The sequence below is a fragment of the Arvicanthis niloticus genome, chromosome 14 (genome assembly GCF_011762505.2).
Source record: "Arvicanthis niloticus isolate mArvNil1 chromosome 14, mArvNil1.pat.X, whole genome shotgun sequence".
Taxonomy (NCBI): Eukaryota; Metazoa; Chordata; class Mammalia; order Rodentia; family Muridae; genus Arvicanthis; species Arvicanthis niloticus.
In genome coordinates, this window is record NC_047671.1 from 20,372,689 (window position 1) to 20,385,779 (window position 13,091).

The following is a 13,091-nucleotide window of genomic DNA, read 5'->3' on the forward strand; positions in this document are numbered from 1 at the left end:
GTTTACTTTTTCTTTTTGGTTGGTTGGTTTGTTTGTTTGTTTGTTTTACAATACAGCCTCTATGCCTCCCTCACTCCGATCGTAAAACCTCAAGGCAAAATCTTCATGTGGCCGGTTGAGAATTGACTTGTGGGTCTCGGAGCTGGAAGGAGGAATTCTCCTCAGAGCCTCCAAATGAGTACTGGATCTATGTAAACCTTGATCCAGAGTCTACCCAACACTTGATCTAACCTGTGTGATAACCTGAACGGAGAAGTCAGCTGCACCCGAGCTACTGAAGTGCAAGTTCACAAACAGATGCTCTTTTAAGCCTTGAAGTCTGTGGTCATTTGTTAGAGCTTGGCCGCAGAGGAAGACAGTATGGCCTAGACAGCTGAAATCATCTAAACACTGCGGCAAAAAGTTCTGGTCTTTGTTCTGTGAACAACAGAGGTCTCTGGTGGGATTATACTGGGGATGGCAAGATCTCGTTTTGTTCTTTCATCGCTTCTGTTTGCTTCTTTTCCTCTTCTTCTGAGTGAAAAATTTGAAAGAGTGGGGGACAGGAAGAAAGATGGACAGTTTCTATCCCAAGCTTCATAGCCTCGGAAAGAAAGAAGGACCAAGAAGAGGAAGAGAACACGAGGAAGATAAATCTTTATTGGCATATGCTTATATTGCATTTCATAGCAACATTTTTTTTTCCAAATATTTGATGTACTTTGGCCATGCTTCCTCTCATGCCCCAACTCTCTCTCTCTTCCGTCCCTTCCCATTAGTTCCTTTTATTTTTCCCAAGGAGCTCAGTTACTATTCTAATGCTTAAAGAACACACTCAAATTTAATTCTCTTTGCAAACCAGTTGTTAGGGCTGCTCTATTAAGGATGAATTGAGATGTCTTCTATTTAACTTCATCCCCAAAGCCTTCAACCTGGGAGTCTGTCACAATTATATGAGTCTAAGACGTGTTAGCTGTCAGTGCATCCTACCACTGAGCTACACACCCAGCCCCTGAATCAAAACTCATGCTTTCATCTGCCTGAGCCAAAGTTACCTTAACATCATGTGGTTTCTCTTGCCCTTCTCTTAAATGAGGTCTATGGATTATAAAATGTACAGGCTTGAGTAACGCCTTTGCAATAAAGGGCAGGCAGATCAACCCAGCTGAAGATAGGCAGCTGAACTTCCACTAGACCCTGGAGACCAACCCAACTGACATCTTTGTTATCTCCTCCCTGTTTTGCCTAATAATAATAATAATAATAATAATAATAATAATAATAATAATAATAAATGGTCAGTGCCTGAGAACTGGAGCAAAGGAGGTGGAAACAACTTCTCTCTAAAGAACTAGGGGTAAGGCAAAGGAGTTTTAAAATCCTTCTCAAGAACACCTAAGCTCTGAATTGATTCTGTCTAACATCATTTTCTTTCTCTTTTTGGTAGCAAGACACAGCGCTGGAAATGAATCCACAGATCCAGCCCAGGGCACTGTGGACAATTTGAAGAAGACATCACTCACTCATCAACCTTTGTAGAATCACTATGGGAGAAAGATGCAAGGGAAGAGTGGACAGTGCCCTGATGACAAAAGAGACTGTTTCCACACAGTGCACTTTTCCAGTGAGTTTCAAGCCACGTACATCTGCCGTGGCCCCTTGAGGGTTATTACATTTTATATTCTTTACCTTCTTTTCAAAAGAAGGATGTACCACTTTCCTGGTGTTCATTTACATGCCTGTGATAAATTACTGTAACCAGATCAGAGAGATAACATAACCAGCCTATTAATTACAATGATTATTATTTAATGGAAAAACGGGATTCTAGACACAGTGCGCAGTAAGGAGAAAACTTAGCAATGCATTATACAGACTGGTATTTTATCTTGAAGAGTAAGATAAGTGTCCAGCCAATGCCACAATCTAGAGGATATGCTCATTAGCTCTGCAAGATTTATAAGTATAATTGACCATAATATTTTAACACTATTTGCTGGATCTGGCAGTACACGGAGAACAAGGGGAAACTATATTTCAATTACATTGAGGAAATCACTCAAACGAACATATGACAGGTTTGGTCTTACCCAGCAATGTGGGTGTAGACAGTTGGACAATGGCTCAAGATACTTTCTGATTTTTAAAGATGGATTTGTTTTCATTTTCTGTGTGAGTGTTTGCCGGCCTGTATATAGGTGTACTGCCTGTGTGCCTGGTGCCTTCAGAAGCCTGAAGAGGGTGTTGGATCCCCAGAAACTGGAGTTACTGGTGGTTGTGAGCCCACATGAGGGTCCAGAGTACCGAACCCAAGTTGCTTTCACTAGCAGCAAGTGTTCTTAACTGGGGATCTGTCTTCTTTCCACCACCCAAACTATTTTTAAATTAAATGGTATAGTCATTGCTACTGGTTGCATTTCCATGACGACTTTTAAATAGAGGTTGGGAGAAAGGCTTTCTTCACCTCAGTTGTCTTCAAATACAATTAATTTAAAAAATAATAAAAAGCATATTTTGAAGATGCATGTCAGCACTTTCTCAGAGAGATGCTGAGCGTTGTGGTCAAACCCTAACTCTACTCTCCCCATCTGACAGCTGATTTTGTCACACTTCCCTCAGCAACAAAGCTAAGAGTGGCTGCTGTCCCTGTCATCCGGCCCTAAAGTTGTACGGATTGTTCATCCCCTGCGGCAGAATCTGCACTAGGATTTGTTTGTTAGTGTGTTTGTTTATTCATTTTGTTAGCTTGTTTACACTCATTCTACAACTTGAAGTATTTTAACTAGCAAATGATAATATTCTTTTGTGACATCTGAAAAGTTTGTGACACTCAAATTACAGTGTCCATTAGTAAAGTTTTATTGGAACATATCTATGCTCTCTTGTTAATATGTTGTCTGTGGCTGTTTTAGTGCCCCAAGAGCAGAGTTCAATATTCAGGCCAGAGACCATATGGCCAGCAAAGTTTCAAATATTCACAATCTGGCCTTTTATAGAAAAAAAGAGAAAATTTGCTGATCCCTGAACATAAAAAGTAGCATATGGATTCTCAAAATTGGCTACACATTAGAATCACCTAGAAAGCCTTGATAAACCATTTGTTCATTGGTTGTATACCAGACTGATTAAATAAGAATTCCTGGAGGTCAATTCCAGGTCTCAATAACATGACAGCTTCCCAGGGGATTCCAGTGTCACACAGATCTGAGAGTCAGCACTCACAAGGTGCAAGGTACACAAACTTAACATCTAACAAGCCTTGGGAGAGCCTCATGAAGTGCTCAAATAGGGAATGGTTCATAAGATGAGTTTCTAGAGTTCTTGGTACCATCCATATTCCTTGAAGCAGCTCCTGACTTCTGGTAGGCTGTCTGCTCACTGATATCCTTGAAATCATAAATTCATAGCTGCTTCAGTAAGCACTCATAAAAATACACATGTGATCAAACAACTAAAACAATTAACTGGATGGATCCATAATACTCAGTGTGCAAGGATGAATGACTCATTTCTAGAGAACTATAATGTAGTTAATAAGAAAATAGTAACTCAAAATAAACATGGTACAGTTACACCCCAAATCTCTCCCCTTTATTGCAACCAGTAAACATCCCCAAGTCTAATCAAGCAGAAGATAGACAAGGATACAGAGAAGACTGGAATAGAGAATTTACATTTAGGAGTTTTAAATCCACCAAGTCCAAGCAAATGTCATTAGTCACTGTTATACTGAGCCAACTCCCTACCTCTCAGAACCTCCAAATTCTAGGGGTGTATTCCATATAAACAGGAGAAAAACCTCATATCTCACAGAGCTGATTGCTCTGAAACATATGAGCCTCTCTCTTTTTTGGTTGTGAGAGAGTTTTCATAGGTCACAAGGGCCAACTCTCCACCACAAATGTACCTTTCATTATCTGAAGCTCTTTCTTGAGTACTTGCCCTCAATGGCTAAGCATGCACGCTGAAAGAAAAGAATTACACTTCACACAGTCCTTTCCAAAATTACATCACAGTTCTTTCCAAAAAGGCTGCAATGTGATAATTCAGCACACGCTGAAAATATAGAACTTCACTGAGGTATGTGGAGTTTTCCGAGTTACAAACAGACAATAGGCTTTCTTTACAATTTCCCGCCACACTAGCCCAAGATGCAGTGTGTATTTCTGATTTCTTCAGCTTTAGGGTTCCTTGTGACCATTAAGAATATGTACTCTTGGTGACATGTTAGCACTGGAATCTGTTTTATTCATGTGATGACATTTTGTACTGCGGTAGCCTCCTGGATCTCATTCTGACATCTCCACCCATGTCTTCATTACCCAGTCAGGAGCAGTCTCATTCTAATCAATCAATCAATCAATCAATCAATCATACTACACTACTCTTTCTCTCTTTCCTTCTTTCTTTCTTTCTTTCTTTCTTTCTTTCTTTCTTTCCTTCTCTCTCTCTTTCTTTCTTTCTTTCTCTCTTTCTTTCTTTCTTCCTTTCTTTCTTTCTTTTGTCCAGCTTAAGACGTTGCTACAATGGACATTAGGCTACCTGGCGTGGACCGCAACCCTGATTCTCCTCTCTCATGTTGAACGAATCTTTTATCCCCACAAGATACTCCTGAACTCCCATTTGTCGATCTTGTAGTTTTCAAAGGTCCAAATGATTTTTAATACTTTCTATGTCAGAATTAACATCATTCAAAAATAAATTTCTTTATTTAATAGACTAAATAAAGCCCATGAGAAACAAAGACATTGAATGCTTTTTTAAAATGTCTCCAATATTTTAATTTTCTATCATAGAGCCATCATCCCTACTCGCAAACTGATTCCTCTTCCTCTTCCATTGTCAGTTTTTAATACTGGGTCAAATGAAGCAAAGGATAAAATGAAACAAACCAGCAGTGATAATGCAAGACAACAGAGCAAGAAGCTATGGTAACAGAAACACCTGAGACTGACTAGGAAGGCCTTGCCTTCCCACCCCTGCTGGCCACATATCCTGTGAGACACTTTCCATTTGTGCCTCATGCTGGATGGAGTCATATACTCAATGTGGATTAACTATACTAGTATTTGCATATCTCTGAAATTGTTTTCTGCTGGTTACGTATGGATTACAAACACACACATACACACACAAACCAAGAAGCTGTGACTTCTGCTTTATACTTCTGACTTGTTAGTCAGTGCTGGTTTACTGATTTCCTTAGAAGAGTAGACTTCAGGGATGCAGATTCCTATCCACACAAACCAGAAGGAAGTGATTGGTAAGTGTCTGCTACAAAAGCTCATTGTTGTTTTATGTTACTGTATAACAAAGGACCCCAAATTTAATTGTTGAGTATCTATTCTAAAAAAATATATATTGTGACAGGGAGAGTGCTTGCATAGTCCCAGGCGCAGTGCTCATGCGCATGCTCTGAAGAAAACCAGCAGCTTGTTCTGAGGTTAAATGAGGTGATGTATGAAAATCCTATATCATAAGATCACTTGCTTGGGAAGTACTCAGGACACATCTGTCATTATTAACCAAACAAAGAATGATATTAATGACAAAAAGTATATGTTGCAGCAGGTGTGATTATCCTTCGAAATGTGAGAGTTATTGGTTCTTCCATCCGACCAAATTGAAATTCCAATGGAATGGATTATTTTCTAGGAAAATATAAATCACATACTTGGGAAAGATTTTTAAAAACAGAAACAAGCTGAAGCTATTCAGGAAAGAAAATAAAGGTAAAAACCTGATCCCAGAATCACGGCAATCGGCATTCTAACCTCCTTTGAGAAGCAGAAAATCTCCTATCACTTAGATTTTAACATTATAAAAAGAGTGTCTGGAGAGGTGGCTCAGCAGTGAAGAGCACTGGCTGTTCTTCTAGAGGATCTGGGTTCAATTCCCTGCACCACATGACAGATTACAACTGTTTGTAACTCTAGTTCCAGGGGATCTGACACCCTCACTCTGACATACATGCAGACAAAACACAAAGCCACATAAAATAAAAATAAGTAAAATTTTGAAAAAGATTATAAAGAAGACACAAGCACACAATTTGACAAAAATAGAGTGATTAACAAAAAATGTTGAAACACAAAAATATTGTAGCTAATACTGTGACCAGCTATTACACACAAAAATGATAAATAACATACAAGCAAGTTAACTTTAGATTCATAATGAGAGTTTTGTATAGTGCCCAATGGATGCTTTCAGCAGTGGTCAACTGTGATTGCCACCATGACTGGATTAGGACATGTCTGCATAGACTGCATCTGTGGATGTGTCTGTAAGAGTGGATCTCAAGATTGGATCATGCTGGCTCTGACCTGATCTGTGGATTAATTCCTTGGTGGAATAATATAATGGATGGCATTACTGGGAGGGGGCCTTTGGAGGAGTCAGGTCACTGGGAGTATATCTTATGCTATCCCAACATCCTTTTCTGTTTTCTTCTCTTTGCTTCCTGACCTCTATGATGGGAAGTGGTTTGCTCTGCAATGCCTTCCCTGCCATGAGAGACTGACATCTCTGAAACTAGGAAGCCAAATAAATCCTTTCCCACTTTAAGTGGTATTTTTGTCAGGCATTTCATCAAAGGGGCAAGAACTCACTCACACTCCAATCTATAAAATGGATTAATAGAAAATATCAATTTAGAAAGCTAAATGAGAGAACAAATACAACAACCTTTATGGAAAGTGGGAAAAAAAAAGATAAAATTCATCACCAATTCCCAATCTAGAAAAAAAATAGAAATTTGCTTAGTGTAATATGTATATGTACACCTGTTCCTGAGTGACTCTAGCATGACCAGGAATGATCATTAGTTATCACTATTCTCAGTTAAGATGATTTTGCAATTCTAGTTAGTGTGACTCAAACTAAAAGCAAAATATCCTAAAGACTGGAAACAGTGGCCTAGAATTCTAGATATTATAGTTGGTTACCTATAACAGACATTAGAAAAGGAGATTTATTTGAAAAATTATTACAACTAAAATCCTGCTTACTCCTCAGCTGCTTTCTCATGGAAAATAACTACAACTGGTCACACCACACATAATTATCTTTAAAATATAAAGATATAAGAATTGGGGCTGGAGTGATGGCTCAACTGTTAAGACCACTTGCTGCTCTTGAAGAGATCATAGATCTGGTTCCCAGCGCACACATGGTGACTCACAAACATCCTTAACTCTAGGTCCAGGAGATTCTGTGTAGGAGGAGCTAAGGTGGGAGGAGTAAAGAGAGGAAAAGGAGGAGTAAAGAGAGGAAGAGGAGGAGTAAAGAGAGGAAGAGGAGGAGGAAGAGCAGCTAGGGGAGAGACGGAGAACGAGAGAGCAGGACATGGAGGTTGTTGTTCGCTTGTCTGTAACAGTCAAAGGTAGTTGATATATCTAGGTTAGATATTGGGTTACACTTCTGATTGTATGGGTATCTTGTTATTGATCATTACCAAATATATAAGCCTTTGAATAATCTAAGCATTAGAGTCTCATCTGTACCGAGCCCGTGTGATAATCTAAGCATTAGAGTCTCATCTGTACCGAGCCCGTGTGGTTGGTGGGATGGTGGAAGACTGGAAGAGCCATCTCTCATGCTGGTGTCTCATGGGTGGCAGGGCTGGTGTTTCTGGCTGGCTGTTTAGAGTTGCGGTGCACACGTGGCTTCATGGCCTCAGAACATGGCATCTGATCTAGGCAGAGATGCTGCAGCCAGCTTGACCAGTGGCCGTTTTTTTAAAATAATTACTACAACATTCTGCACCCTCTTTTGGCCTCCACTGGCATGCACATGGTTCACATATATACATTCAGGCAAGGCATTCACATACATAAAATAAATATAAATCCGACAATATTTTTTAAATATGAGAATTATTAGTTTTTTTTTTTCATTTTACTAACGGAAATGCCAACAGAATGGATTATTTTTCTAGGAAAATATAAATCACATACTTGAGAAGGATTTAAAACTAAAATAAACTCAAGCTATTAAGGAGACAGAAAATAACTGTTAAAATATGAACCCCACCAAGGACTCATACTGGTGTCTATGGGTATTCTGACAATGGTTAAGCCAATTGATTGTTTCTTAGGCTATAGCTCTATTGATTTCTTGTAAGACATATAATTAAGAAGGCAAGCAAAAAAACTGACTAGCAAAGCAATATCTTTCTATTTTCTTATGACAAACATATGACAAACTTGAAATATATGATAATAATATCCTATTGACAGTAGTAACCAAAACCATAAAATATCTAGGAATAAACTGAAAACACACGGCATCTTTTTACTGGAGGTCCCATGAGAAAAGTTGAAAAATGAGAAGCTGTGGTCTTATTGAAAGAATATCTAACATTGCTCAGATTTTTTTGTAACTTGATCTTAAATGTAACATAATTCTTTTGAACACCCAAATAGAATTTCTCTTTGGAGATTAATGAAATACCGGTAGGAGAAAAATGTCTGAAATCAAAAAGTGATAAGTCGAGGCTTTCCTTAGCAGATAACCCAATATGTCATGAACCATGATTGTTAAGTGATTTTGAAATTGGTGCCAACATAAGCACATCAGGGGAATCAAGTAGAAAATCCAAAAATAGCTGATATATATTTAAGAATTAGCAAATGATAAAGATGACATTTTAAACCTGTGGAGGAAAGATAAATTATTCAATTAATATGAGAAGAAAATGTGAGCTTTTTTGTAATCCTGAAGTTGGAAAAGGTTTTCTAAACATGAAACCACAAAAAAAAAAATCATGAAGGAAAAATAAAAATATATTTGATCTCAAAAAAAAAAAAAAAAAAAACCATGCTACTTAAAGCCATCTCTCTAGGGCAGGACGACCTAACAAAAGGCTTTTCTATGGAAAACAAAAAGACCAATATTTTAGTATTATTATATCCTGCCCATAATAGACATTAAATTTAGTAGATACAGAAGAAAGTATTGTCAAATAGAAAGAAAAGAAACAATAAACTCAATACTTAAGATGAGAAAAATATAATCAGGAATAAGACACAGGGCACTGTAGAGATGGCTCAGAGATTGTTGGCTGTTCTTGAAGTGGACCTGAATTCAGTTCCTGCTACACACATGGTAGTTTAGTAGCTGGTAACTCCAATTCCAAAGAATCTGTTGTTACCATTTGACATCTCTATGAGGTGCACATAAACCTATGCAAGCACACACACATACACACACACACACACACACACACACACACATGAACACAGATACACATGCATTCACAAATAATAAGAAGCATAACATAATAAAAATTTTATGAGAGTGAAGATGTTTCTGAGAGAGACAGACAACAGACATTGAGATTTCTCTTTCACCAATGTGAGTAGAACTCATCCAGTTACCAAGAGCCTGGATAGAGCAAAAACGGAAAAGAAAATGAACTGCTCCCTTTTCTTTTTATAACTTTTAGATTTATTTATTTATTTTTATTTATTGTATTACTTTGTGTGTATATATGGGTGTTTTGCCTGCATAAATATGTACCATCTGAGTGCTTGCAACTAGGAGAGGTCAGCAGAGGGCGCTGGCACTGGTGTTACAGATACTTACGAACCACTATGTAGGTGCTAGGAACTGAACTCCCAGTCCTCTGCAAGAACAAGTACCTAACTTCTCAGGCTTTCTTGGCCTTCCAACTTGCAGCTACAAACTGTGAGACATCTCATTCTTCACAATCATGTGAGCAATTAAAAAAATAAGCAGATTTCCTGTTAGTTCTGTCTCCCTGGAAGACACAGGCTACAGCAGCCACAGCTTGTGTTCTGTCCACTTCAAGGACATGCCTTGCTCATGCCTCATGAAAAATCATTTTTCAGGGCAGTATCCAAAAGTCTCATCTAGATTTCCTTATTTTTACCTGCCTTCTTACAAGTTAAAAACAATTTTGTTGTCTTCCAAAATAAGGACCCTGGAATGGAACCACTAGCATCTTGTGATTCATGAAATTCAAATGGCAGAAATACTGATGGGATCATGCATCTATTTTTTCCCACAGTGGGGGGAAAACCCACAATGCTTTTAAATAAAGAATAATCCAATAATAGAGAATAATTACCAAGAGACATTAACACTAGCTAGCAATGCACCTCTTTAAATACCATCAGCCCTGAGAAAGGCCAACAAAAGTTGGATCCACTCCTAGCTCGGTAGGCTCAAGATCTAATTGGGCAATGTGAGATATTATTATCGAACCTCTCAGGACTCCTTGGCACTGGCAGGAAGATTATTGCAATCTCCAATTTAATCCTCCCCGATTTCATCCCAGATATTTATAACGCAGCTGTGCGGAAGGTGCTCCTGGCAGGAAGTTGGCATGCAATCTCCCAGGCTGGGAGCAAATATCTAATTCAAAAAGAAGGGGGAAAAACATCCAAATGGATGAATTTGTTCAAGGTTTAAAGCTGGGAAAAACAGGATCCGATGCAGGGAGCATGAAGTGATACCAGAGAACTGATGAATCTCTATGAACTCCATGATTGCAGAAAGGTCTATCTGAAGATGATGCTACCAAGAAGACTCTTCAACCACAGAAGATCTGACCTGTCAGGATCAAACTTTAAAAGCATTTGCTGTTTAATAGAATGCTTGTCTCTCCTTCACTCCCTCTATTTTTCTTTCCTAATCCCTCCCTTCCTTCTTCCCATTCTTCCCTTCTAGAAGGGAAATGAGAAGAACAGAATTGTGTAATACCTTTTTCTTACTTGCTTTCTTAAAATGTGTCCTTAATACACATTTAAGACACAATACAAAAGACAGTAAAGTTAGGTACCTCTGAGACTACCTGAGTTGCAGTGAAGGCAGATGACTTGAACTGGAAAGACTTAATCATTTCTTGGGCTTGGAAGATACCCATCAACTTTATCCTTCAACAGGAATTAAAAACAAGACTCCACGCAAGCGGTAACAATTATTGCTAGAGTTTAAAATGGAAGGCAGGCTTGGACACATGCAATGATCACACATCAGCTTCCTGGGTAATTAAAAGTACTAGCAGTGATAGCGTCCCTGACTCAGGCCACCCAGCAAGCAGCACCCACTTCCAGTCAGCAGGGCTGTTCTGCTCACAGTGCCCAAGGCAGGTAAGTAGACAGCATCTCCTGTTGTTCCCATTCACATTTAAGGGGAGCAGTCAAAGACCAGTTTCTCTAAACCACAGAATTTGCTTAGGAACTGGCTTATACATATCTCTAAATACACTGACCCAGTCAGGGAGAGGAACCAATGGGCCGTGGAATTTCAAGATTCTTATAACAATGTACGCCAACACGTAGTATATGTTTGTATGTGCATGAGGATTTGAAAACTTACAATTTTCTATGGAATTTTCTAAGAAGGTCACGTAATACCATCTGATTTTAATCTTGTAATTCCTCTGAAAGACAGCTGATGTGAAAACATCAACAGAATAAATGGGCAAACTTAAGGCGGTAGCAGTTAATGACACTACCCCTTGCTTCATCGCTATCGTACTGTGACCTTTAGTACGATGCCTACTGGAAAGACCATGATGCTAGAAGAGATGGAAAATAAGATCACTTTGACTAGAGCACCAACTTCATAAAGAACAGAATGGACAGACAAAAGAGCAAGAGTCTCCAGGTCAGCCAGGCGTGTTGACGAGCTTGATAAAGGTAGGTTAAGCAAGGACAAATAGATGGTGGTCAGGTATCTGACCCAGATACTAAAGAGAACATAATGCCATGAAATGTGAAGGAATATGCTACTCAAAGTGATAAAAATTTTGATTCCCACCTTAGAGGGTGTGCTTGCTACTGCTATACCAACTTGGCACAAAACGGAGTCATTTGAGAAAAGGCAACTTTAATTGAGAAGGTCCCCTCACTATATTGGTCTGTGGGCAAGCTCGTAGGGCATTTTCTCCATTAACAATTGATGGTAAGGCCCGAATCACATCAGGCAGTACAACACCTGGGCTGGTGATCCTTGGTACTATACAAAAGCAGGCTGAGCAAGCCATGTGGAGCAAGTCTGTAAGCAACACCCTTCCATGCTCTGCATCAGCTCCTGCCTCTAGCCCCCTCCTGCCTTGAGTCCCGTGGATGATGGTACATGGTAACCTCTTTCTTGACCAAGTTGCTTTCGGTCATGGTGTTTTAGCACAGATGGAGTGGTTATAAAGAATCTACTGAGCCTATTTACGCTAACGTTCAGTTGAGTAAAGAATATTTGAGTCTGAAATCTCGGAGTTGAGATCCAGGAGCGGAAAGTACCAGTTTCCTTCAATCTGACCTGGGAATTACCCTCCAAAAGGAAGGAGTGGACTCACAGAAATGCTGGTCACCATCCAAACAGTGTCTTGTAGGTAGGAGAGCGCTTCATGCCAACTTCTTGGATTTCTCCCCCTAAGAGGATCTCTCTGCTCTGTGCAATGCCATAGCAGCCCCCAGCTTCCGAGTTTGCTTCCTCCTCTGCCAAACCTGGTTGAGTGTCACCATATGAAAGCATAAAAGCTGAAGGTACTCAAGAGCAAACTTGCTTGTTACAAACTTTGCTTCTCCTTTTCTCCTCTCTTCCATGGAGCATCAAAGGGTCTCATCCCCTTAGAGCTGTCTGATGGAAGCTAGGCCAATCTCTGCTGCCCTACGATGCTGTCACGGTTCTCATTATCCTGCCCCAGGTTCAGAGAGAAAAGGTGATTCCTCCACCAAGCAGAAAGGAAGAGTGCCATTTCCGGGCCCTCTGTGCTCTGTCTCACACACCCCCATTTACATTCCTTTTCAGTTTCTTTCCACTCTGCCAGTTTTGCTTGCATGTCTGGCACGAGGGGTGGCTCCCGGGGCTTTTTTGCAGCCCTCTTCCTTTTTTTTTTTTTTTTTTTTTTTCACCCAGAAGGAAGGTGGACCACTCTGCCTCCAGTTTGACACAGAATGCCAACTGGCAGGTGGCCGGGGTGTCGGGAGGGTGATGATACTGAGGGGCCCTTCTAGCAGGCAGGAGGGAATCGGGGCACCAGATTGGCACCCACAGATGTAACTTCAAAGTGTCAACAACAGCCAGAATCCTGACTGCCGAGCCCTCCTGTCAGTCCTTGCAGTCTTGGAATCTTCTCCCAG